We start from the raw sequence: 27323 nt of genomic DNA, 5'->3' as shown, positions 1-27323 counted from the left end.
AACAGAGTAAGACAGTGAGAAGCATTGCCACATCTTGAGAACACCTTCCCTCCACCCCTCCCTTCTTCCCGGGCTCAGCTCTGCTCCCGATATCTCTACCTCCTCCCCCAGTGGCGCAGGGGCAGGGAATGGGGGGTGCAGTCAGTGCTGCCACTTCCTTCATCTTCGGTGAGGGGAGTGTCCAAAACTTGTTACCCCCTGATCCATCGTGGTCCCCCTCTCACAGGAGACAGTCCTCCACAAACTTTCTCTGACTTGAATTCCTCCCATGGGCCGCAGCATTCCCCACACTGCTCCGTCATGGGTCACTAACTTCCTCCGACTGGATTCTCTCCCACGGCTGCAGCCCTTCCCGAGCTGCTCCGGCGTGGGACTCCCCCGCATGCTGCAATCCTCCCAGCACTGAATTACAGCAGCGGGGCTACCTTTTTCCATGAGACCCCGGCCTTCTTCGGGCACAGAACCTTGATCATCTGAGCAGGAACAACAGGCTGTAAATCAATGTCTGCTCCACCGTAGATCTTCATGGGTGGCAGGGGGGGGCCGCCCTGCCGTCTCACCACAGGATACAGGAGGGTCTCTGCTCCGGCACACCTCCCCCCTCCTTTCTTCCTCCGTTCCTCCACTGACCTTGGTGTTCATGCAGCTGCAGTGACTCCTCCTCACAAGTCCCACTGCACGTCATCACGTCCCTTCTTAAATACGTTATCGCAGAGGCGCAGCCGATTGGCTCAATTTCCCAAACAGAAGTGGAGCTGACGTGGAGCTGGGGGAGCTTCGAGAAGCTTCTCACAGGGGGCCGCCCCGATAGCCCCCCTCCCCTGCCACCAAAAAACTCCACCACTCACTCAACCCAGGACACAGCCACAAAAACGAACATGAACTTTATTCCAGCCTGAACCTGGACACACCCCACGTCTTTTACCACCATTCAGCATTCCAACTGCTCTTCCCCAAGCCTGTAGCATTGCATGGGGTGGTTGAGACCTGAGTGTAGAACCAAGCACTGAGCCTTGTTGAACCTCATACAGTTGGTCTTGGCCCATCGATCCAGCCTGTCCAGATCCCCCTCTAGAGCCTTCCTACTTTTGAGCAGATCAACACTCCTGCTCAACTTGATGTCACCTATGAACTTACTGAGGGTGCACGTGATCCCCTTGTCCAGATCACTGATAAAGATATTAAACAGAACTGACCTCAGCACTGGTCCCTGGGGAACACCACTTGTGACTGGTCACCAACTGTGTTTAACTCCATTCACCACCAGTCTGTGGGTCCGGCCACCCAACCAATTTTTTACCCAGTGAAGAGTAGGACCATCCAAGCCATGAGCAGATAGTTTCTCCAGAAAAATGCTGTGGGAAATGGTGTAAAAGGCTATACTAAAGTCTAGCTAGACCACAACCACAGCCTTTCCCTCATTCATTAAGCAGGTCACCTTGTCATAAAAGGTAATCAGGTTATCAAAACAGGGCCTACCTTTCATAAACCCATGCAGACTAGGCCCGATCACCTGGTTGTCCTGTATGTGCCATGTGACAGCACTCAGGATGATCTGCTCCGTAAACTTCCCTAGCACTTCCCCAGGCCTGTAGTTTCCTGTATCCTCCTTCTGGCCTTTCTTGTAGATGGCTGTCATATTTTCTAACTTCCAGTCAACTGGGACCCCCTCCAGTTGGTCAGGACTGCTGGTAAATGATGGAAAGTGGCTTGGTGAGCGCTTCTGCCAGCTCCCTTGTGTGGATCCCTTCTGGCCCTATAGACTTGTGTGTGTCTAAGTGGTGTAGCAGGTCACTAACCATTTCCTCTTGGATTATGGGGTGTTCATTTTGCTTCCTGTCCCTGTCTTACAGCTCAGGGGGCTGGGTACCCAGAGAACAACTGGTCTTACTATCAAAGACTGAGGTAAAGAAGGCATAAAGTACCTCAGCCTTTTCCTCATCTATTGTCACTATGTTTCCCCCTGCATCCAATAAAGGGTAGAGATTCTCCTTAGCCATTATTTAGTTGCTAATGTATTTATAGAAACATTTTTTATTGTTTTTTACAGCAGTATCCAGATTAAGTTCTAGCTGGGCTTTGGTCCTTATAGTTTTCTCATTGTATAGCCTCACAACATGCTTGTAGTCTTCCAGAGTTGTCTGCCCCTTCTTTCTTCAACATTGGGCACTGATGATTCTTCACAAGTCAAATGAAATAAGATCTCACCTGCAAAGGGAGAAACAGGTTTGTTAGAGGATGCTAGTTCTTCAGAATAGAGTTTTTATCTGCACTAACAATAGCATTTTAGATGTGGAGCCTTGGTTCACGATGAGAAAAAATAATGAGCTGAGTTTGTACTCTCCTGCATGAAGTTCTATAAAAAGTCATATCAGAAAGCTTGCTATAAATAATCTACCCCTGTTATCAATCAGCTTTCACCAGGACAGGTTTGCTGCCAGTCTTTGCTCCACTGGCTCACTCAATGGCATGTTGAGAATACACTTCTTGTTTGTGAGATTCCAGCCTGCATTCCATCATTTCAACTCTTCGCATTGTCCTTGTTATGATGGGCTGATGATTTAATGACGTAGAGTGTTAAGGAGAAAATATGACTTTTTCTTGATAAAAACCTACAGAGACCTATTTTCATCTGGGAAACCATGAAAACTGTTTGTAGAGTTGCTTTCCTGATGAATCAAGGAGAATAAAATTCTGTAAGTAAAATCTTTATTGTTTTCCTTATACTAAACTTGTTGTTAAAAAGTACAGGGAGCTACTGGTCAAGAATGACTATGAATTTCTTCCAACCATAGTCAAGACCGAAATTTCTGAAACATTTACATACCAGAGTTCCCTCCCTGTCTTATCCTTTACTTCTCTCCCTCCCATCTTGATCTCATGTTTCTTCAGTTCCATATTTTTCCATAAATCTGCATTTGACTTCCTTTGGCAAACAGACTTTGTAACTGCAAGGAAGATCTTAAATATTTTTGGAGCCTCAGTGGGGTCAATTTGAAAGGTAGTGACATTGGGGGAGGCTTCCAGCTTCCATTCTCATAGTGGGTATTTCACACATACTCTTTGTTATGCCTGGACCACTCTTGTATTTGATTATTTCTAAGAGGGTCCCTGAATTAAGAATTCTAACCTGATGAAGTAAAGGTGGGAGTTGATACAATGAATGGTACAGTCTTTTATATTGTTAGAATGCAGACTTTTAGTTTGCATGGTATCTTGTACCATTACTGATGGGGCTTTTATGTACCACTATTAATGAGAAATTGTGGGTCTGCAATGTTGATGTGAAAAACACCAGAAATAGGTTACTTATCTCTTGATGTGACTTCAGAATTTATTGCATTGTAGCCTGTAATATAATTTCCAGTGAAAGAGAGAAGGAATCCAAAAAACTTGATTTAGAAACAGATCCTGAAAGCCACTCCATGGATATGTATTCTTTCAGTATTCCATGCCTGCTAAAATTGTTCTAGATAGACAGCTGTTTTCAAAAGTTATCAGAAAGGAGCTGTAGGTATGAGAACTGTCTAGCTGGGTTTTAAACTTTTTAACAGAAGCTCTAACATGATCTTGGCAATAGTCTTGTAACCTCCACTGATATGTGCTTTCTTTTATCAGTTTCTGTAAAAGAATAGACATAACTGCTTACCACCAACCCCTCACAACCAGAACCGTATTTAAGCCAAAACTCACCTTTTGTGACCACACACATACAAAATGGCAAACAAGCTCCAGCACAACAGATGACTGAATCCCAACCCAGTGTGTTTCTGAGATAAAGCTTTATTAGTCTTAACATAATGTCACAAAACCAGTATCATCCCTGAAGTATATAAGTAAAAAGCCTGTCTTTTCAAACTATGGAACTTTTAATCTTTCTAAAGCCAAAGTCTATGGGGAAATTTAAAATTTTCCTTTTAGTTCAGTATAACTTGAACACTTCTTTTTAGACCTTCTGCATAGACTGACTGAGACCTACCAGAGCTTATAGCTGGGCTGCATCAGACATCATACATGTCCAGCTGTGAATACTGCCATGTTCAAGCCAGAAAAATGCCCCACATAAGATACCACTGGAGGTGACAGTGCAAATGTCCAGTATGAGTAGGCAAGGTCAAATTACACTGCTCCAATTGCAACTATCTGGTCATATGCTGATTTACAGCTCCAGAGCATCTGATTGCTTCTTTTATTTCCTCCCACTTGCCACAGTTAGTCTGCATGTTGCTGGAGAACGCAGAAAACATTAGGTTCATGAAATCAATGGAAAGGGGGAAAAAAAACTTTTAAAAAATTAAGCTTTAAGCTAGTTTCACATTTGTTGTTATTATCCAAGCGGATTTCCAGAGGTTTATGATGACAGATTTGCATTTTAATATCCAGGTCAATTTATTGTGAAGATAGGGGCATATTTCTTGAGTCTTTTTCTGTGATAAGATGACTGATTGTCCTTGTTGACTAATGGGAGAGTAGGTGGAGGCAGTGGGTGGCAGTGCTGCAAACCCATGATCATACTTACAGAGCAGATATTGATATGGAAAACTTTACTGCCAGCTTCTGTCTTTGTCTATCTCAACTTTATAAATTGTTGCAGCCAACAAAGCTGTGATTACATTCAATAGAAATATTAAACTTCAGACTGGAGAGAGGTTAAGGGAGAAGAAAATGAATGGGAAACAATTTTGTGAGGAATAGGAGGGGTAGGATTTTCTGTCTCTTTCCACTGTTATCATCTTTTTTTTTTTTCTTTGCCTCCCACCCAGCCTCATACTCCCTGTTGGTGATACTGTACTGAGTTACCTTTGTTTAATCAACAGTCTGATGTGGTAACTCTCACCAGGCTGATTCTTCACATCTCAGACTGTCTGGAGCCTCCTTCCATCAAGTGGTGTCTTTGTACTTAACACCTTAATGGTCCTGAGGCGAGAGAGAAATAGCGTTTATTTGAAAGGAGAATAATTACACCCAGACACACAAATGCATTTGGTGCCAGATTTTGTTACCTCAAATAAGCAAAATTAAAACAAATGTCTTCTCTTCTACAGTTACAGCACTTGCATCTCTCTAGGAGGTTTAGGACAAATGGATTAGGAGACACTAATGACCTAATCCTGTGCCCTTTAAATCCAAGATAATTTGGCCGCTGACTTCAAAGGGCAAAAAATCAGGCACAATGGAAAAACCTCTTGAAAGAAGTTATTCTGTTTAGCAGTGCTGACTTTTTACTAGTCAGCAGTTGCAGAACAAGGTATTTAGAAAGTGGTGGGTCACCAAATGGTTAATGTACAAATATTTAGCATCAGCTAGCTCTACCTATTGTCTGACATTTTCCAAAGTGATTGGTGGTTTCAGTGACCCAGCTCAGTCACTTCCCATGGGCATGTTTTACTTTTCAGAAAGTGCTTAAATGTTCATGTGTTTGTGGTGCACACCCAGAAACTAACCCAAATTACTAGTCATAATATTTTGCCATTTCATATAAGCTAAAACAGTATTATGTAAGCAGTGACAGAGACCAGAGATTGATCTGCCATAACCTTAGTTATGTTTTTTTCCAAGCAGGGAAGTTTTCCCAGCTGTGTCTTTGGAGATGAAAAAATATAGAATGTGTGTATACCCCACTCCTCATAAAACAAAATTTGCACTAGCTAAACTCTTCTGTCCAAGATGATATGTAATTACATCCCTTTGGAGACATGGAGTTTAAATGTCCTCAGCAGAGAACATACACATTCTTGCCTTTTCTCACTCCTGCAAGCAAAGAAGGTTCTGCAGCTCCTGTGTTGGGCAACCAACTGCATTCACATTCAGCCTTGTGCTCTTTGGGGCAGGAATTGATGTTCTTGCTACCCTAGCATGCCAGCCAGGTTCCTAACCCAAAATCTTTGACTAACTTCTATACTAATTAATAAAACATGAGTGGGGTGTAAACACTGGCCTGCAACTGTTCATACTGTTTAATTATTAGCATGCTCTCTGGCATGGTTTTAGCTGATGATAGCTAATAGTCTTTCATCACTTCTTCAAGCACAATCCAGGGGCAACTGCTTTTCTCATAAGCAAGGAAAGAGGCCTCCCTGGTTTTAGATAAACGTCCATAAGGTATACCACACCAAGTGGCCTCAGTCAAAGGACTGTCTGCAGCTTGCTTTATTTACTAGTCTATATATTGTCCCTGTGCCTCAGACATGTACCATTCCAGCAGGCATTTTCATATCAGGGACTGTAAATGAAAAAAGGAGCTGAGAATAATGAATTCAGCAGTGTCTTCAGCCTTCATGACCTGTAAACAAACATAGTTTCATGCTTGCCAGATCTATGTCAATGAACACCAGCTACAATATAGCAAAACATCTTCTGAGTTCCAGTGTCGTTCTGCTTCTTGTCCGTGCTGCAGGATGCTGATTTAGAAGAAATAAAGCACAGAATTTAACAAGAGGTGGTATCCTCACCCAATTTGAATGAGAATAACAGCATGGCATGTTCTTTTCAAACCTCCAGCAGAATTAAGCAGCAATAAACAACTTTATGGGCAATTTATTCAAACATATTTTTATTTGCAATAAAAGAGGGAATAACCAACAAAAGAAAAATAGAACCATCACACATGAAAACAAGTATATAAAAATAACTTAAAAGGATAAAAAAATGATTGTGCTTATGAAATATTTTTAAATACTGGTCATTTAAAAGGAATAAATATCTCCAAAAAACCCATGCACTGGTGTGAGATTAAACACATTTTTCTTAAGAAAAGTCTCATTACTTAGAATGACTAATTTGTGTCTCAGACACAGCTATTAATTATGGAGCCATATAAATTATGCATAAGAATGGAGGTGATGCCCCGGCCATTTTTGTTAATTTATTTCCACAAAATAGCATAATGGTATTGGGAAGGAAGATGTGCAATAATACTTAAATGACATGATAATACAGAAGAGCAATATATACACAATAAGCCTTAAACTGTTGGTGAACAAAAAGTAATGTCAGCATTACATCATGATAATTTTAATAATGTAATCAAGATAAGGGATGAACATCAAGTACTAAATGGCATGAAGTCCTATAAAAAGCTTTTCTTTCCTTATTCTACAGTATAATGATCAAGGAATAACACAGCTTCTTTTTGCAATTGAATAATGGTCTCACCAGGTAAGTGGTGATGTCAGATTACTTACATTTCCTTGATTTTATACAAAAGAATACTCTTCTAACAGGTAAATTTCCTAGATTTACAACATTAGCAAAGGAAGGTTTCTTACTGCAACAGCTTTATAGTTTTCTCATTAAAGGATATATGAAGGCAGCAGGCAGGTTATCAACTATTTCAGCTTTTCACTCTCCTTTTCCCTTATTTTTCTATTTGAAAATGATCCTTTGAATAAAGACTATCTTAATCGAAAGTTGCTAGTCCCACCTTAGAGAGTGATACCAATAATTTTTCTCCTAGTAGCCCATTTACAATTGTACAGGAATCAGATGTGTACCTTCAATGTCTTCCTTTCACTAAAATGCATTTCTTTCTGAAATTTATACCACTGAGTTTGTAAAGAAGATTAGGATATCCTGCAGGTGTCTGAATCAGAATGGGGAACCCACATACAGTTGCTGAACATTAAAGAAGCTCCAGGAAGAGGTCTCTGCTCCTTCTACCTCTTTTAAGTACTGACTTCTGAAAGAAATTTAATAAATAAAGGAAACTATTGTATTGAGCTTCTAGCATTTATTATCAGTAGTAGCTTGCAAGTTCATAAAATAATACTTATACAGCTTGTAAATAGGTTGTGAAATTCATGTCTATGGGTATTAAGTTTATATGAATTCAAAAAGTCATTGGAAAATTTCATGGAAGAAAAATATGTCACAGGGTATTGAGTAGCCAGTTAATACCCCCGGCTCAGGACTTCCCTGACTTAGTTTGTTGGAGTTGAGAGAGTGTTCTGAGGAAGTATTTTCCTATGACTTTTTTTATTACACCCTCTCCATAAGAGTAGTTACTGGTTTCAGCTGTTATTGGAAGGATGTCTTTGGGATAGAGGGGGATTCCTACCTACTATGGCAGGCTTTATAGAGTTAGACATCATACCTCTGTGGGAGAGGTTGATATGGATTTTATATCAGGATTGTCCCTGGCATTGCTCTCAATTTTTGTGATTACATAAATATAACTTTAATGAAGTATGTGTGAACCTAGTATGAGATGAAAATGAGTCCTGGTAGCATTGCAGTGTATCCTTTGAGTCCCAGCCTTTGCTGTTTCCATTGGTAAAAAGCCAATAAATCGATGCTTTGTTTTCATAAACTAGAGTTTTTACAAACATGGTGGTGTAGATCCTCAGCTGGTACAAAATAACCTTAGACCATTTAGATACTGCTATGATCTGAAGTGAAATGGAATAGCACAAAGTGTATAACACTAAACTCAAACTCATACTTCTTGCAAAAGGTAGAACTCTGCTTAATAGCTGAATTGACACAATAACTCTGTGTGAATGAAAGCATATTTGCTCTTTGTGATCTGTGCTTGACAATATTTGAATGAGGTTTGGAGTAGTGGATCCAAGCTGGACATCCTGTATCTTATCTATAAAAATTCTGACTATAACTTAAAATACTGTGTTGCATGTGTTATCCAATTCATCCTTAGCTCCATGCTTCAAAATGTTGGATGAAATCCTAGGTCAGTCAAACTCACATAGGACCAAGATTTCCCATCGAGAAATGTTCAACCTACTAGTAGCTTCCATTAATTACAACAGATTCCAACACAAACAAATGTCAGGCCATATAGAATAATAGAATCATAGAATCATATAATAGTTTGGGTTGGAAGGAACCTTTAAAGACCATCTAGTCCAATCTCCCCCTTGCAGTGAGAAGGGACATCTTCAACTAGAGCAGGTTGCTCAGAGCCCTGTCCAATCTGACCTTGAATGTTTCCAGGGGTGGGGCATCCACAACATCTCTGGGCAACCTGTTCTGGTGTCTCACCACCCTCATTGTAAAAAGTTTCTTCCTTATATCTAGTATAAATCTACTCTCTCTAAGTTTAAAACCACTACCCCTTGTCCTATCACAACAGGCCCTACTAAAATGTTTGTCCCCATCTTTCTTATAAGGCCCCTTTGAGTACTTAAGAGCTACAATAAGGTCTCACCAGATCCTTCTCTTCTCCAGGCTGAACAACCCCAACTCCCTCATCTTGTCTTCATAAGAGAGGTGTTCCATCCCCCTGATCATTTTTGTGGCTGCCTCTGGACCTGCTCCAGCAGGGTATGGTGGTGTAACTCTCCCACCCCTCTTGGGCATCTTGATGCTCTGTGCAGGTCCCCCAACCCCAGGCCACATACCAACCTAAGATGGAGGGGGAAAGGCAGTGGCCCAGAGCATTAAGGCACCCCTTTAGCGCACCTGTCATCTGTCATTCTTAAATGTGTAATGAAGTTGTTATTTTAGTTAAAACGTATTCTACCAAATCACCTTGTTAAACTTTAAATTGGTCAATGATTAAGTGCTGCTAAAATTCAATCTTTTGATCCACCTTACACCATTAATAAATCTTGAATTGTTACTAAATCATAACCATGTCAAATATTTTCATCCTTGACACAGGGTCATGTTTTTTTCTGTGCTGAGGACATCAGAGCTGGACACAGTACTCTAGGTGGGGTCACACAAGATTGGAGCATGTGAGGAGAATCGCCTCCCTCAACCTACTGGCTACACTTCTCTTGATGCAGCCCAGGACACAGTTGGCTTTCTGGGCTGTGAGCGCACATTGCAGGCTCATGTCCAGTTTTCCATCCACCAGTACCCCAAGTCCTTCTGTGCAGGGCTTTTCTCAATCCCTTCATCACCCAGCCTGTATTGATACTTGGGACTGCCTCCACCCATGTGCAGGACCTTGCACTTGGTCCTGTTGAACCTCATGAGGTTCACATGGGTCTACTTCTTGAGCTTGTCCAGGCTCTTCTGGATGGCATCCTGCCCCTAATGCGTGTCAACTGCACTTAGCCTCATTTATTCACAGTGAGGTCCGTATTCAAAAAAGCAATTAAACACATTCTTACATTCTCTCCGGATTAACTTTAAAACTCTTTTCTTAATCAACATAAGAAGATTTTTAAAAGTAAAAGGAACAATCACCTTGTTACTTTACTAAAAAACTCAGGCAATACTTTTCCTGACCATTTCTGAATAATTTTGAGGTTAAAAGAGCCAATAGATTTCCATTTTGTCCAGTAGCTTACTTTCTTTAGGAGACAACTGAGTAAAAACTAATAAATCTCCTAACTAATTAATCATGTCATATTTATAACGTCCCAGTGGCAATATAAAAGGTAGGGCAATTAACACAGGTTGAACATGGAGCTTGTTCTTTCCTGGGACTAAAGTGGGATTACTATTTAACAGGATTGAGGATATAACTCTGCTCCTCTACTGACCTCAGCTCTATTGAGTTTGTATTCAGACATTCAACCAATGAATGCAATGGAAGTGGTTGAATAGATACTCAGAAAGTGACTCATGACTACTCCTCCATGGATAAAGAGAGATTTTGCTTGTCTTCAAAGAACCTTGAAGCAAGACTACACTGCATGTCGTGGTGGCTGTGTTTGAATCTATATAATTATTAAAAAGATCAGTTTGGCCAGTATTTGGACAGATGGTGTTCATATACCCAATCCATGGTGTATTTGCAGGAGAGCTGAAGTTAAACTGCTTTTTTGCATTTGCAATCACATTCTGCACTTTACTGACAGCAGCTTTAATTGGAAAAGCTTCAGCTTTTATCCTAGCTGATATTACTTCCCCTGTAAGATGGTTACATTCTGCAATTAATTTTTCTCTGTGGACTATATTATAGTGTAAGTAATAATTAAACAAACCTTAACAGCTCCTGCCCAGATGCAAAGACAGAAATCACCAATGGTAGACGCTGAACTGAGCAGTTTCATTTGTACAGTTCTGTACAGGAAATTTGCAGTTCTGCTTTACATTCTTTAGTGAGGAAAATATTTGTTATTTATTTTGGCACTATAAATGGAATAGCTGTGAATGTGTATTATTTTGCAGCAGCTCTGCATAAGAAGAATTTTTCTGCACAGGTTTTAGGAAACCGGAGTCAAGAATGTGGCATATATTGGAAAATAGATTTGAGTTTCTGTGTTTTAAATTCATCCTAAAATTAATTCTCTTGAAGGCAGTGGATGAATATAATTCCTCCATTTTTATGCACCAGAGGGGAAAGAAAGAGGATTTCTCAACTTACACCATGTTTGAATTCTAAACTCATACATAGAGACCTTCAATTTATCTAAGGGCAGTGGTGAGATGGAGGAAATGGAATGAAACAATTGCCTATGGAAGTTTAATTATAACCATCCCATATTAAGAAAAGATCCTCTGCACACTGAGGATATCTTTAGATCCTATTATTCCAAATTTAACCCATTGAAGTAATTTTCTACAAGACCTCACTCATGGGGTGAAATTTGTTTAAATTATGTCCATGAACATACACTGGTAAAATGAAAATTATTTTGGACCATTGCACACCCCAGAATATTCTGTCACTTTAATGTGTGTTAGATATGTGGTAGAGAAATGAAAAATGTTGCACATTTCAGAAAAAATATTTCTGCATCTATCCAACTTTGAGTCAGCAAATACTGGCATCACTCTTGCATTTGAATTAAATTTGTGTTAAAAAGTGTTGCTGGTAGGGGTCCTAACAAACAGCATTTTCACAAGTCATTACATTTGAAGACCTGTATTTTGGCCATCTGAAACCGGGCATGTAAAAATGGGAGCATGGGATGTCACTTTTTGTTTCAAAAAATATCATATATTACATATATTACAAATATATATACAACATATATTGCATATGTAAAAGTTACACAAAAATATTTCATACACTGTCATGTGCTTGTGGGGGCTTTTAACAGTTACTTCTCAATTGCAAAGATCTAGGCTCCAATTTTTGTAAATTTAGCTTCATGGAATTCTAAATTACTTTTCTTAAAGACCTTCATCATGCAAATAATAAAGGCTAATCAAAAAATGTTTTGAATAATTTCTCTGCAATGTGTAATGTTAATGCTCTGTGCCATGGCAATGAACTGCAGTGCCACAGACGTAACTAGTATTTAATTAGGGAGGAAACAAAGACTTGTTTTGGCTCTACTGTTTCTGTAGACTGGTAAATACACCACTAGATTGAAAGTCTGAATTTTAAAACTGACTTGAGAGTGAAATTGGTGTCGACTGTTTCACATTTTGTTTCTCTTTTTAATCATGTCAGCCAAAAGAAGGAAACCCATTGCCTTTAAAGAGCTTTTAGTTGGGGCTTTGCTGTAGGCTACTCTGCAATACCAAAGCACATCACTTGGATGTTGATGCTAGACCCTAAAATATCATAGCTCTTCATCTTCTATTCTCTGGTTTATTCTCATTTTGGCACAGAGAGGCAAACTTTATGAACTCTCTGCTTTTATGATGTATCCAGACAGTTGTGTGTATTTATTGATTTTGAGCACTCTTAACTATACTACAATCCCCATCTTACTATTATTGTGTTGACACAATTTCATACTCCATAAAACATTTGACAGTGTAGCACTTTTACACACTCTTATGATAAAGCCTTTCTGTTATATTTGTTAATATACACAGAAACAGCAGTATACAAGAATTCGCAGGGTGGAAATAGCCTTGGCATGGCTCCTCATTCTAAAATACTGAGTTTGAAAAGATTATTTTTAAAGGTTATTTTAAGCAAACTGGGGTTACCAACTGCATATGAAGAAATTAATCTGCTTTTTCAGTTTGTAGTGGCTATAACACACCTTGAAACAAATCTGAGTGGAAATTGAAATTGCCAATATTGTACAAAGAAGGTGAGGGACTGAAGAATTACTTAAGATAATAAAAAGGCTCTCTGATGGTGAGGAAAGAAAGTCATGGGCAACATTCTCAGATCCAAGCATCGCTCAGTTTCTCAACCTTAAGTACCACATGACTTGCTGACATTGTTCTAGCTAACTGATGAGAAAAACAGAGACCAACACCTTATTGGTAACCTTATTTTCCTCACTTTTTCTTTAACCCCACACATAAATTTTCACAAGCCAGTGTGCAAAGGCACTTACTCGGTAACACAACTATGATCACAACATCACAGAGAGCTAGAAAAGATATACTATCCAGGCAGACCATAATCTAAGATGATTAAACTGCATTGCTTGATGGGGGTCTTTTTTTCCTCTCTCACAATTCAGGACTAAAACCTTTCAAATTCTCTGCTGAAAAAAATATATTTTTCCAATAACACAGCTCTGCAAATTTATAGGAAAACAAACAATATGGTTTAAGCAAATACTTCCAAAGACAACAGCTTTCTATTTTTCAGTGGAACATTCAGAGCAATAATTGTCTGTTTTACTATCCATGAGCCTCAACAGCCACCAGATTTATATTTTATTAACACCCCATTACCTTCAACTGTATTTTTTTTCTTTTTTTTTTTTTTTTTTTTAAATTATATGCTCTGACTTCTAAATGAATTCAAATAACTACCATAGAAAGAAATATAATCATGGAGCAAGATTTGCAGTAGTCAACAAATTGCACAGCTCATTCCCACTCCTTTCCAACTCGTCTTGCTTTCACCCTTGATTAAAGTGGAGACAACCCAATTCCATTTTCAATAATTCTATTGGAATAGCAAGGTATAAAGGGTTTCCAGAGTCAGCAAGTAGTTAGGCTTGTTCATATGTAGGCTGAGTATGCTGATGTCAACTCTAAAGTGGACTGTGAGGTCCAATAGAGAATTTATAATTTCGGATTTGGGTTCCGGTCCATCCCGTGACCTAAGTAAAAATCAAAGTTCACGAAAACATTTCTGTGCTTCAGGGCATGTGTTTGGCTTAGGTAAATTTCTGAACTTAATTCAAGTACACCCTGACATGCATAACTGAATGAAAATAAGATTATTATGATACATAAGGTTAATGACTGACCATTGCTTGTGAGCTTTATGATGAACTGAGGTTTACCCACTTAGACTGACATTTTTAAAAAGAGTTAAAGATTTTGGGATATATTCACACCACCTCCAAAATCCATTAAACATTTTTATTCTTGCTTGTGTTGTTTCAGGCAAGGTGCAAGGTGATTAGAGAAAAAAAGTCTCATTTACTAAGGCTTTTTCTCAGGGAAAAATTGATTACTGGCCAAAGAATGTTCAAACTGAATTAAATTCAGTTAGTTTATACCAGTCATTATTCACAATTACAGATTACGAAAACCAGTACATCAGTAGGAACTCTGTGAATCTCACTCAGTCTACTTAGAGCACTTCTCTATGCAGAGGAGATTACACAGAGAACAGAAACCCTGACGTCTCCCAGAGCAAGAGGAGGGAATTAAAGGACCGGTCAAAAGAAAGATTGAATCTCCATCTTTCCTGGGTTGCTAAAATACCTTTTCAATAGAACAGCTTGGTATTCTTTAGCCAAATTTTGAACAAAGTATTTTTTTTTGTCAAAATCCATGACACTGAGTGGAGAAAAATCCCAACAAAACGACAAAACAAACACCAAAAACAAAATGAAAAAAAGGCACTCCCCTCATCTTTTAGGCTTTCCTATCATAACATCTTCCTGTGGTGACTCTGAGCAATTCACTTGGGTGATCAGTGAGAATTTTACAAGAATTGAGCACAGAAACTTGGCTTTGCACATTGTAATTTGTCACTAAAGCAACTTCAGGTCACTGTAGTTCCTTCTTCCACCAGATTACAAAGGCATAAGGTCACATTAATGCTGAATGATCTATGCATAGGTGTAATGAATTTTTGTTGCACATTTTGAAACAGTATTTTCTGATTTTATGTAATGCTTGCAGGCTCACAGTGTCTTTCTTTCTCAGTTTCCCTTATACAAAATGGCAGAGTGATACATGATAGATATTGCATGTTGATATTTGTTGCACAGATTATGGTACTCTAAAAGAATTTCTCAATCTTTCAGTTTGGCAAACTACCTTTAGCAAAAAGCTGTAGAAATTTGAAAATATAGATTGGTTTAATGGTAAAAATTTTAGAGTTCTTAGAGAGTTTAGGGAGTCCTCAAAGTAAGTAATTTCTCTCTGACTTTCTGTCTTCTCCATAATGAGGTCCCTCACTGAGTCTGGTCTTTGGAAAGCCATCCCAGAATGAGGCATTATTTCCTCTGTGGTTGTTCAGTAGAGTGACTTTGAGAAATATGTAGCCACCTGAGTAGGAAGCATAAATATGTTGCCAGAAGTTTTATGTTTAGGACAGCTTCTAAATGGGCTTTTTATTTTGATGTGCACGTGTTGGCTGAAATCTCTTGAAATTCATTTTTCATGTGTGGAAAAGCAGGTGTTTCTAGGTCCAGCCTGGAGGTGAATGAGCTTTTCTTGCTTAGCATGGATTTACTTATCCACTAGAGACCCACAAGAGTGTGTGTTTCTGCCAGTCTACTTTATTCCAAAGAGGTTTTCTTTACTTTTAACTTGGTAATAAATAGGGAAGAACATGAGTTTGCACATTTTACGAAAAGATTAAACTTTTCTTTACCAATAACCCCACATACTTTGCATGAAATATAGGTACTTTATCTAAGGAAAGGCTATTTTTATGTAATATTGCCACCTCCAGATATTTCACTTATTATTCCAAAGCTTCATAACACACTTAATATACCAAATAACTATACTGGTACACTCTCAGTATGCACTTAAGGATAATACACAAAGCACACTTGAGTGCTTCCATTGGATTTTTATGTATTATTTTTATATGGATTGCCAGCATAGCAAATTCAAGCCCAAAGCACATTTCTATTGTTTATTGCAAGCATATTCTTTAAGCAGCAAAAATAATTCAAAATACAATGTTGTAGCTTTCTCATTACTGATAACCAAAACTTCCTTGGGTCAAAGACAATATTGGACGTGTTTTCACCACTAACAATTCTTCTTTAGCACCAGAAGCAGATGAATATATTGAATTTATAGTGCAACATTCACACTGTCTGTCTTCTCAACCCAGGCTCTTGTAATTTAAAGGAAAGTCATTTATTCTCCAGTGAGTCCTTTGTCAGAGCATTGTGAAAGCTTTCAAAGGCATCATTTAAACAGGGCATCCATCACATGCTGTCAGGATCCTTAGCCTGGTGAGGATTTTCACACTGTTGTGCCTAGGATGTAAACAAAGATAATGCATTTGATTTTTTTCTATTGATCCTCTTTGCTGTGAGAGCATGGCTAGACAAAGAGGGCTTTCCAAATCTGAACAGCCTGCCAGAGCACTTACTTCTGCTTCTGTCAGGCAACGGAACCTCTTTCCTTCCAGACTTTTCTGTCTGATTGCTAATATTTTTTTCTGCATCTGGCTCTGCGGTGATTAATGATAGGTCAGGATTAGGCGGTAACCTGATATTGTTCAACTCAAATACAGGAGAAATGTTCTCTGGCTGGTGTGATTGTCATGCAGTCACAGAAGTCTCCCAGAAAGGTTATTTATAACATTCATCCAAGAGTGGATGGAGTGATCTGAAAATTGTTAGCTTCATGAATCCTATTCTTTGACTTTGATGTGGAATTGTAGCAACAAAGGATGCTTAATATGATCGGTTATAAGCTTCACAGCCATATCAGACAGTTCATATAAGCACAGTTTAGTGAGAAGTAAAGATATTTCTGTCTCCTTCTGAAATAAGCTCTGTTGATTTTTTCTCTCATTGCTCTTGCAATGGCAATAGAAGTAGAAAACCTGAGCTGAATCATCAGTGACTTGTAACTTAAACATACTGCATACAGTTTCAAATTCACGCTAGGCATCAAATAATAAAGTTTGATGAAATATTGTGAACTTGTACAACTGTTGTGCAATCAAATAAGAAGTACATATGTATATGCTGGAGTACAAGCACTGTGGTGGTACAGGGTAATATTTTGACCACATATATACTATAATCGTGTCATGTTTGGTCTTAACATATTGTTCCAGTCCTTTAGCTGATATAAATCAATACAGTTACATTGATGTCAGTGAAGCCAGACTGCCTTACCTTCCTTGAAAATCTTTTTTATTACCACATTATCGCTCAGTTTCCTAAAAGTGTAGTTTGTAATGTATTTTCATGTATTTAATGTATTTGAATGTATATTCTTAGCAGCATGATGAAGAGATGCTGATGCCCAGTATGAAAAAAACTTTTGGGAAAACCAGAGCAAATATCATAGGCAAATACACAAGGGGGGTTGTTTCTTGCTTCCATTTCAAGTAGTCTCATTGCAATAATTAGATGGAGATAAAACCAGCGACGCTTTGGTCAAATTGAAGAATTCAGTATGGAAAATGCAAAGCTACTCAAGGTACCTCAGATGTTACCCAGGACAGGGTTACCAGTCACAGGGAGAGGTTCTGTTTTCCAGCAGATTAGTCTATCTGAGGGGGTTATAAATTTATTTTTTCAGATTTATAGAAAATGGTAGTTTTAGAGATGTTTAGAGAACAATGTGGGATACCATAAGAAACTACTAGGAAAACCAATTTGGTGTTTCCTCACTCTAAGTTCCTTGGTTTTATGATTCTGTATCTAGTGAGAAAAGAAAATGAGATGCAGATTTTGCCATCTTTAGTTCACACTAGTGAACACTCACTGATACTAATTTTGATAGGTATTCTTGAATGTTTTACTGGTTCCAAATTGCACAGCCGAGGCTTAACTAAATAGCATATCCACATGTTCTTATGATAACAGGTTTGGTCTTGAATTTCCTACGATTAATCTACATGCAACATCAAAACATCACAAATACCAAAATTCTAAGTATAATTAAGGAAAAGAGCTAAGAATGGTGTTCAGAAAACATAGTTTCTCTCCCTCTGCCTTCCTTGCACTGGAATTTTCAGTGTTTCAATATATAGATTCCCACAATTTTATTAGATCTTTGGTAACATTTCAATGGGATTTTAATGTAAAAATGGACATAGCAGAGGCCTTACGTCTTCTTTGCACATCACATTACTCTTCTCCCAGTGGAGATTAAAACATAACAACATCAGTGTAAGACACCACTTCTTGTTGAGAACTGATGGAAAATACTGAGGATATATTAGGATATCAATATAAAAACAGTTTGTACCTGTTAGCAAGCTAGAAGCACTGTACTGTATATGCATTTTTATAGGAGGAATGGCATTGCACATACATAGGAATCCATTATCCTGCTCTTGTTAATGTTCTGAGTGGGAGTAAGGAACAACAGAAATGTTTCTTTTGCTACAGAAATCCTTTTGATGAAATCGACAGCAAGGATTCTCTCAGCATAGACATATGGCTCACGGCAAGAATGAAAATAAAATGAAAAAGTGATAGAATATTTCACATTTGAGAGAAATAGCAAAGTAGAAGATATAAAATTTGAAAAAAAATCAATGTTAAATTGTCATATTGAGCTTCCTATTAGTTGCAGCCAAGGTGTCTTGCCCTACTTTTGTCTGCAGGCCTTATTCTCAGATGCTGCACACTATTATGTTTTTCCTTCATTTCCACTATTGACAGTTCAGGATTCTGTGTGGAAGTACCTGGTTGTGGAGCATCCTGGGGGTTGTTTTAGGATAGAAGATATTTAGCCAGAAAGTATTTCATAGAATTCTGAAGGAATGTCTCAAATGTTACTTGATTTTGTAGTTTTTTTTCTATCCAACCCCTTATTGCTGCTCCCTTAGAACAGAAGCAGCATGAATCCTGACTAATGTCTGCTGATGACAAGTCTAAAATTACAGTCATGTTTGTCCCACAAAAATTTGCTTGAACCACTTACACTAAGAAATGTCATCACTCTACTAACTTCATATAGTATGTAGACAAATAGAAACCTTCAGCATGCAATTAATATCTTAACAAGCCTTCATTGCCCTCTAGAGAGACTTGTATTTATCAGTTACTTATGTGTGGAACCTATAGCAATTAAGCCCCTTAGATACATGCCTAAAGTTAAATAGGTTGAGTCTGAGCCAGCAAAAACTTTAATTTAAGAACTATCAAGTATTGACTTTGCACAAATTAAATCAAGATACATCTGTCCCTCTTGGACTTGGGGTCAACATGGAAACCCTCAAAGTCAATTCTTACCTTTCCAGCTGAAACAAGTCAGTTAAAATCATCTATATGTGTTTCTAAGTAGGAACCAAACAGAGTTTCCACTGGTAGAGGTGAATCATGCTTTTGTCTATATCTGCATTTTCAGAGTTAAATTCAGGATCCAAGGGAACTCAGGATAAATGAAAGAAGTGAAATAGAGCTTTGATTGAGATGCCATCAAAGACAAGGGAGACTGAATTTGGACTTCAAAGACCTCTGGAGTAGCACCTTTTAGCTACAATGGCATCTTGTAATTGATTTGAGATGGAATTTGCTTTGCTCCACCATCTGAATTCTGATCACAGATGGCTACTCAGGCAGGTAGAAACAGATAAAACTTTGCTCATGCTCTAAGCCAGCTACAGTGCAAGAGCTATATTTTAGTGCATTTCACTGCCTGCATTAATAAGCCCCACTTCCCCAGACAATTATCAGCACCACTCCGGCTCACACATTTTACAATATAAGGGCTAAGACTGGGTAGCATGCCTAAGCAACTGGCAGTTGATCTGGGATCTTCATCCTGAAGCACTGAAACCAACCTGTGGCAAGGGTATGTTTAACCACGTTAAGAGATGAACTTGATTTATTTTAAATTTTATAGCAAGTATACATATAAAATATTTTGTTTGCAGTTTCACCCCATGAGGAGCAGGGTGGGGTGATGAGACATATGTTATCTCCAAACATTCATATAAAAGTTATTATTATCCAGCAATAAAATGCTCAAACATGAGTAGCATCAAAATGCAGCTATTTAACAGTCATATCTTGTTCTTACTGCTTTGCTCCTCCTTTGCCATAGGCATCATCAAATACATCTCAGAAATTAGAGGTGGAAAAGATCTATTACATGGTCAGGGAAGGCTTAAATTGATGTTGTGTGAAAGAGGCTGAAGAAATATTCTTTTCCTATAAAATGGTTTGATAGGGAAGGAGATATAAGATTAACTCCTTCTTCACCATAACAGTTAATCACATATACAAGACAAGCAGACACTTGCAAAATCTACATCGTTGCCACCTCTAACTTGTAGGCAATATCCCTGATTCAGCCTTTATGATCAATGAAGACTTTTGTTGTAAAACTTAAGGTAAGGATGAGTATGGATAAAAAGCCAGAGAGACCAGGGATTTAGCTGCTTTTGCTGGAAGGAAGCAAGCAAACCTTAATGGTGTAGTGGTAATCTATACATTTTTATAACACAGTATGAGGTCCTTAGCATGCTGCAGCAATCCAGAGCTAAGAAGTAGGAATGTTTCAGGAGGTACATGCTCCCATACATGGCTCTGTACTGTTGTGAATATGTGGTTTAGATTACTTAAAGAACCACTGTCAAAAGTATTAGCAAAAGTGATTTTAATGTGAATTTGTAAAAGTGTGACTTAACAAAGTTTGACAGTAAATGTGACAGTGGTTTGAAAAGAGTCAGTAGCAAGGTTCACTTGATATTTACTGCTCGTCTAGAAAATCTTTATAGCCACTGGAGAGAATTAGGCACTTTGGAGATATGACTCAGCTCTTTCTAAGGTAATATAGAAAATAGATCAAACGATCAATGTTCCACAAATTCCTCTGTCTTTCCACAGCCTATAAAAAGAATCTAGGCAAACAGACCTATGAAGATACACATAGACACCTGTAGACATTTAAGTCTGTTACAGACTGATTCTTGCTCAAGGATTAAATACAGAGATGAGATCAGAGTCAAACTTTCTATCCACTGAACCTTCAAACTGGCATCATTCTCTTTGTTTCAGTTAAAGATTGTTATTCTAGGTTATTCCAGGTAAAAAGTAGAGAGACAAAAAATAATTTATCTGATTAATTTTAGACCGATGGATGTGTAAGAGAAGTTTCACTGAGAATTTCTCACTTATATTTTCACCAATCTGTGTATTTATTGGAACATTTTGCTCTTTTAAACATAGAAAATGGATTTTCTTTCTGACAAAAATGAAATCTTTGCAGGTTTGGCTACAAAGTTCTTTGACCTCTGAATAATGATGCTTGTTTTCATGTAACTGATCAACCCGGAAAGAGAAATCTAGAATAAAATTCATTTTTTTTCTCCAAAGATCAATAGAAAACCTGTTCACCAATTCAATCCATTTCAGTATCAATTTTATTTATACTAAATAAGAAACTTATTTACTGCTTACAGAAATTAGCAAAGGTTTCCTGGGCACTTCATTGCAATTTGGATCAACCCTGTGGGTCCAATCTATCTTCTGTTAAACTAATTGGAAAGACTCCTTTAGAGTGAGAATTGGATCAGGCATAGAAGAGTAAGAATTAACAGCTGTGCCATTCTGTGCATTATTCTTTTGCCATATCTTCTGCTGGTTCAATTAAATTCATATTTGTCTTGTGAAACATACTGAACTATGTTTCATAGTCAAGATGATCAACCTCCATGAAAGATTCTGATACATTTAATCCTTTGAATTTGGGAGCTACCACTACAATCCTTCAACTCCCCAAAATAAGAAGTATATGAACCTGAACATATGAAGTAACATTCTGATGACAATGGAGAGCAGAATGAAGTAAATTTCAACAACATTTTGTATGATCTTTTTTCCTTTATCCCAAATTTGTCACTGAATAACAAATTCATTGCCAGGAATCCAGCACAAGCTCCTGGAGGAACTTCAAGTTCCTGATTAGAAGCAGTAGCTCTACTCATACGAGTAGATATCAATTATTTGCTGCCAATTCAGCCCTGAAATATCCACAAGGGAGGAAGACAAAATGTGTTCTTTAGATTTGGTGACTCCTGTTGCAACAAGAAGGAGGTGACTAATAAAGGATTTGGGATTTTTTTCCTTCTTTAAGTTGATACTGGCCAAATTGAAAAACAGAGGGAAAAATGTCTACTAGATCAGGCTCAGAAGGCCCTTGAGAATGGTAAGCACTTCTTTCCACTCTGAGGTGGAGATCTGAGAGATAGGCTTTGATAATATTTAGGGAAAATAAATTAATTCTTTATCAGCACTGCTGCAATGCCTCAAAGGGGAGTACCTTAGATAACCCATTGCAAATGCATATGGCTGTGCCATGTGTATTTTACAAGCTCTCTGCTCTTTGTAGGATCAGACCTTGTCTCTACTCTTTGTCTCTCTACCTAGGACATCTTGATTCAGTCATGTAATGAGGGGTCCAAGCTCCTTTCAGTGGCTGGAGGACCACATTTTTATCTCCAGGTCAGTACCATCTATGAAGGTCTCAATAGCACTGATGACTCTCGCCATACTTTAAAAGCAAACGTGGGTCATTTTTGTCTTGGGAGAAAAGTCCATGAAGTATTTATGTCTCATAAAACATTTCCAATATCACTTATGCTTTAATGATGAATATAGTCTCTGCTTGGAGTTCAGTCTCCTCAGCCCTAAAGAAAGTGTCATAAATCTTCTGGTCTGAAGTGCACTTGAACTTCATCTAGCACATTGAAAAATCCTTTAAAGTGTCCTGTGCTCAATCTCTGCTTATCACTTGTCAGGGCATGCTGAAATTATCCAAATACCTAGTAGGCCATTTGCCCCTCACATATGGCAATGTCCTTGGACATTCTCCCAGAAAGAAGGCGTAGACACTTCACAGTGAGGGGGATTTTGATATAGAGCTCCATATCCCAAGAGAATTTTCTAATCATGGGGTTTTATTTGAGACACCCTTTATACTCTTTCACATAGAAGAACTGCAGCTAACAGTGAAAGACTCTGGGATGAAGGACAGGAGATAAATACTCTAGTCTTTTGGTCTGGATACTTCTTTATGCAGAGACCAAACTGTTGTTTTGATCCTGGCTTTGTTTTCTTCTGATTTAATCTTATGAATAATAAAAATGCATGAGGATTTGCTAATAAAAAGTGTGCAAAAATATTTGAAAGTTTTTATTGACCCATGTGTTCCTTCCTTAGGCCTTTTCATGGGATGCTGGATGGGTCAGGCCCAGAGCCCACCTCCTGTACAAGGGATGGAGTGGCTGCACTGTCACACAAAGATCTAATTGATGCACTTAGGTGACCTACGACATCACTGGAAAGAGATGCTGCTGATTTTGGACCTTAGCCTGTTTCCTGAATACCTTCAGAGGTGCCATTAAATCTTCCAGAAGAAGGACTAAGCTTAAATTGTGCTCAGACACAATCTGAGAGCAAAACTTGGGTGGTATGAATTACTAAGCGCTAACATAGAGCACCAGATCCCACTCTGCAAAACAAGTTTCAAACTAATCTTTGTAATTCTTTAGATCCTCTGCAGAAAAATGAAGGCCTGTAGCCCAGTTAAGTGTGTTCTGCAAGTGCAGTTAAAAGCATGACAGCAGGAGAGATACTCAGCTGCAGTTACATGACGGCGCAGCTAAGATCAAGGAAATGTTGGTGCTCCATCAGTACTAACAAGATGCAGCTGTTGGAAGGGCATTTTCAGGTTTGTAATTCAGACCCCAGCTGGAACTACATAACCTAGATTTATTGGCACTTTGAGCATACTGCAAAGACAATCTTTTCTCCCCTTATCTTTTGTTGAGGAAGGAGGGAAGCAGATATAAGTATATTTATGGCAAGCCCTTTGCTTATGTTATGATTTTGAGTTATGGAATAAATATTTGAAGCCCAGTTAACAGTAGCTGTATTTTGGAGATTCACAATATTCAAGTATATTCAGAATATTCAATGATACCAGAATATTCTGAGGATACCAGAAAGTAGTGGGTTAGCCAAAAGTAAGCCATTTTGGTGACAGGTGTTATTCAAATACATATTGAGAGTTAATCTGTGCTCTCAAGAGCATACTCTGAATAGGGAAAGGGGAAACTGAGGCAGAAAGTAATAACATTTTGGTTCTGCTGTGGATAGAACCAGGAGCAGATCCCAGTGTGCCTATAGCCAGCCTTAAGCTACTATTTAATATAACACAACGCCTCCATGCCTTGATAAAAATAATACTGTACATAAAATGTGGGCAGGTGTGAATGCAGTTTGTCAATAGAGTGTAGAGGGCATCCAGTTTGTCAATTGGTTGTCTAAAATTAGCTCAGTTTAGGATTGAAGTGTTGCTTCAACACGAAAAATCAAAATGTTTAATTTAGGAAGTGGGAAAATGGCATTTTTCCACCAGCTAACCATTTCTACCTATCATCAGTAGATATGGATACATGAAGACAACAATTTACAGGCAAATGTAAGCATACAACTGATCGGAGACATGATGCTCATTTATTTTACTTAAAGCATTTTGCACTGACCTAGGTTTGGGTTTTTTGATATTTGTGCTGTTAGATTTCTTTTGAGGCCAAGTAGGAAGTCCTGTTTTGATGCTGGAAGACTATAAAGGGATTAACTGGCGTTCTTGTTCCTTACCTCTTTGCAGAATCTTCTGATACTCCAGAAGATCAGGTGAAAATTGAGTGAAAAAGCTTTAATACAAATGCTAAGTGAGTTCCTTTGAGGGTCAGCAGTTAATTAGATTAAGTGTTTAAATTCTGAAATATATATTAAAAAATATATATATAAAAGTCACAGAATTTTATCATCTCTAAAATGCAAAGGGCCAGAAGCTCAGCTTTACAGTATTATTACCACTGTCATCCTCACTAGCTTTCATGTTTTCTCTTAATGGGGAGACTCGTCTCTTTCTGTCAATCAGGATCTGTCAACACGATGTTATTATGTCTGTGTTATTATTTAGAAACTTATTTTCCAGTGTTAGCTGCATTTTACCAACCTCTGTTACATAATGTAATTACTGTGGCAGCAATGCACTGTTTGAAGAGGAATGGGGTATAGGGCTCGTTTTTCCTGACATCTAGCCTAGATTGAACTGAGAATTCAAAACTTGGACTGAGTCATTTCTTAGTTTCTCTTTGCATAGAAAAAGCAGAAAGAGGGTGTGTGTGGAGGTAGAAAAATCATCAAAGGGGAAAAATCTGGAAAAAATGTAGTAAAATAGAAGGAAATTAAAAAGGGGAGAGAAAAGAAGCTGAGGGTATACCTATACAACACTGAGCTCACTAGACTTCTGTGTTTATTACATATAGAGATGGTAAGCACACCAAAATACTCAAATTTATTTCTAGCTGACCCCTAATGATTTTTTTCAGTTTCACTCATCAAAATGCAAAGAATCTGTTGTTCTTTTTTTATGCTCTGTCATGGTTTAACCTCAGCCACACAGCTGCTCACTCACCCCCACCCCAGCAGGATGAGGGAGAAGATTAGAAAAAAAAGTAAAACTTATGGGTTAAGATAAAGACAGTTTAATAGGACATAAAAGGAAGAAAATAATCCTAATGATGATAATAATAAAAATAGAATTAGAAATGTAAGAATTAGAATATACAAAACAAGTGACGCACAATGCAATTGCTCACCTCTTGCCTACCAGTGTCCAGTCAGTTCCTAAGTATCAGCCAGAGCCAGCTTTCCCCTCAGTTAATATATGGGGCTTGATGCCATATGATCTGGGATATTTCTGGGGTCAGTTGGGGTCAGCTGTCCCAGCTGTGTCCCCTCACAGCTCCTTGTGCTCCCCAGACTCTTTGCTGGCAGGGCAGTGTGAGAAACTGAAAAGTCCTTGACTTAGTGTAAGCACTGCTCAACAACAGCTAAAACATTGGTGTATTATCAACATTATTCTCATCTTAAATCCAAAACACAACATTGTACCAGCTACTAGGAAGAAAATTAACTCTATTCCAGCTGAAACTAGGACATGCTCTTTGCATCATTTACAGTGAATGAATCCAGTTTTAAAACAAAGTTTTCTCTTTAAAACAAAAATTCAAGTGTGTCATTTGTAAAATTTCATATCGCTTCACTAAAATTTGTGATTTGTGACAAGTTCTAGTCAATCTTAAATTGCATATTTGAAGGATAAAAAGAAGACTTTTTTTTACTCCATGCCTTATTCTAATCCATGTTCAGGGATTTATAAAATGTTCCCTTTTTGGATATCAGAGATCAAGGAAGAATATGCTATTCAAAAGGCCACTGATTCCTCAGCGGTGAAGTGTGCATTAGGAAATGCCTGAAGCTTTGATGATATTCTCCAATGTGATGACTGCTAAAGCTGAGTTGGAGCTCAGGCAGGAGGATGAAGTAATTTGTCACTACCATAGGTCATTAAAAGAGCACTTATCCCTTTGTATATATGCATTATGCTACATTCTTAAAACTCTTTTCCATGCATTGACTGAGCTTGCTGGATGAGAAAGAGAGTACTGAGGTCCTTTTCAAAGGACTAAGTGCTCTTTTAATGACCTGTGGTCCAGTAAGTAGATTCTTTCTTCATTGCCTTGTGCTTCTCTTTTGAAGATATTTGCTAAATGCTACTGGCTGTGTTCATTTTTTTCAGATTCTCAGCACTCTTAGACTGCCATTTCTTTAATTTCAAAATTTTAGGAATGGGATTTTACTTTTTGAAGGTGGTATAGGAGAAGAAATAAATAAATTGAAACTATATGAAAAAGAAAGAAGCTCTGTAAGTAGACATTGCTTCAGAACTTGCCTGGATGCTCTTGTAGTTAAAACACTGAAAATTCATATCATAAATAAAAATCAGTTTTACAGATGAATTACTAACCTTTAATAACCTCATGGTAACATAAAGAAGAAATAAAAACAAAACCCAAGTAGTTAAAAAAGCAAAACCCATGACTATGGCTGTGCTTTTAAAAAAGGTACCTGCATAACAGTGTATCTGCACTGAATATGATACCTACGCATTACTGTGTTCCTGCATCCTGGATAAATAAAAATATCTGTTCTCTGGTGCCTCAGCAGATGATGTGAACCAGTAATACATCAAGCACTGCACTGTAGGGTATCTCCATGCAAAGTCTATATTTGGGTTTTTTTTTGCTGCATCTTCTCCCAAAACCTGTGGTTCCAGTTACGTGGGTGATAACAACATCACCAGCTGTAAAAAAGCCAGTGGAGGCCATAGGCTTTTGAAGACCTGCTGTGAATACAATGTGAAAGGAAACATGGAAATCAAACTGCTCAAGAATCGTTAGGACTCTTCATTAGACTTGGAGTATTACAGAATAATAGGACATAACAGCGTAACAGAATAAAAAGTGCTATTCCATATTGATGATTGAAATGGCTACTGTCTAGCCATGGAAA

The sequence above is a fragment of the Tyto alba genome, unplaced genomic scaffold (assembly GCF_018691265.1).
Source record: "Tyto alba isolate M040663 unplaced genomic scaffold, T.alba_DEE_v4.0 Super-Scaffold_2, whole genome shotgun sequence".
In the NCBI taxonomy this organism is placed as follows: domain Eukaryota; kingdom Metazoa; phylum Chordata; class Aves; order Strigiformes; family Tytonidae; genus Tyto; species Tyto alba.
Note: the sequence above shows the minus strand (reverse complement) of the source record.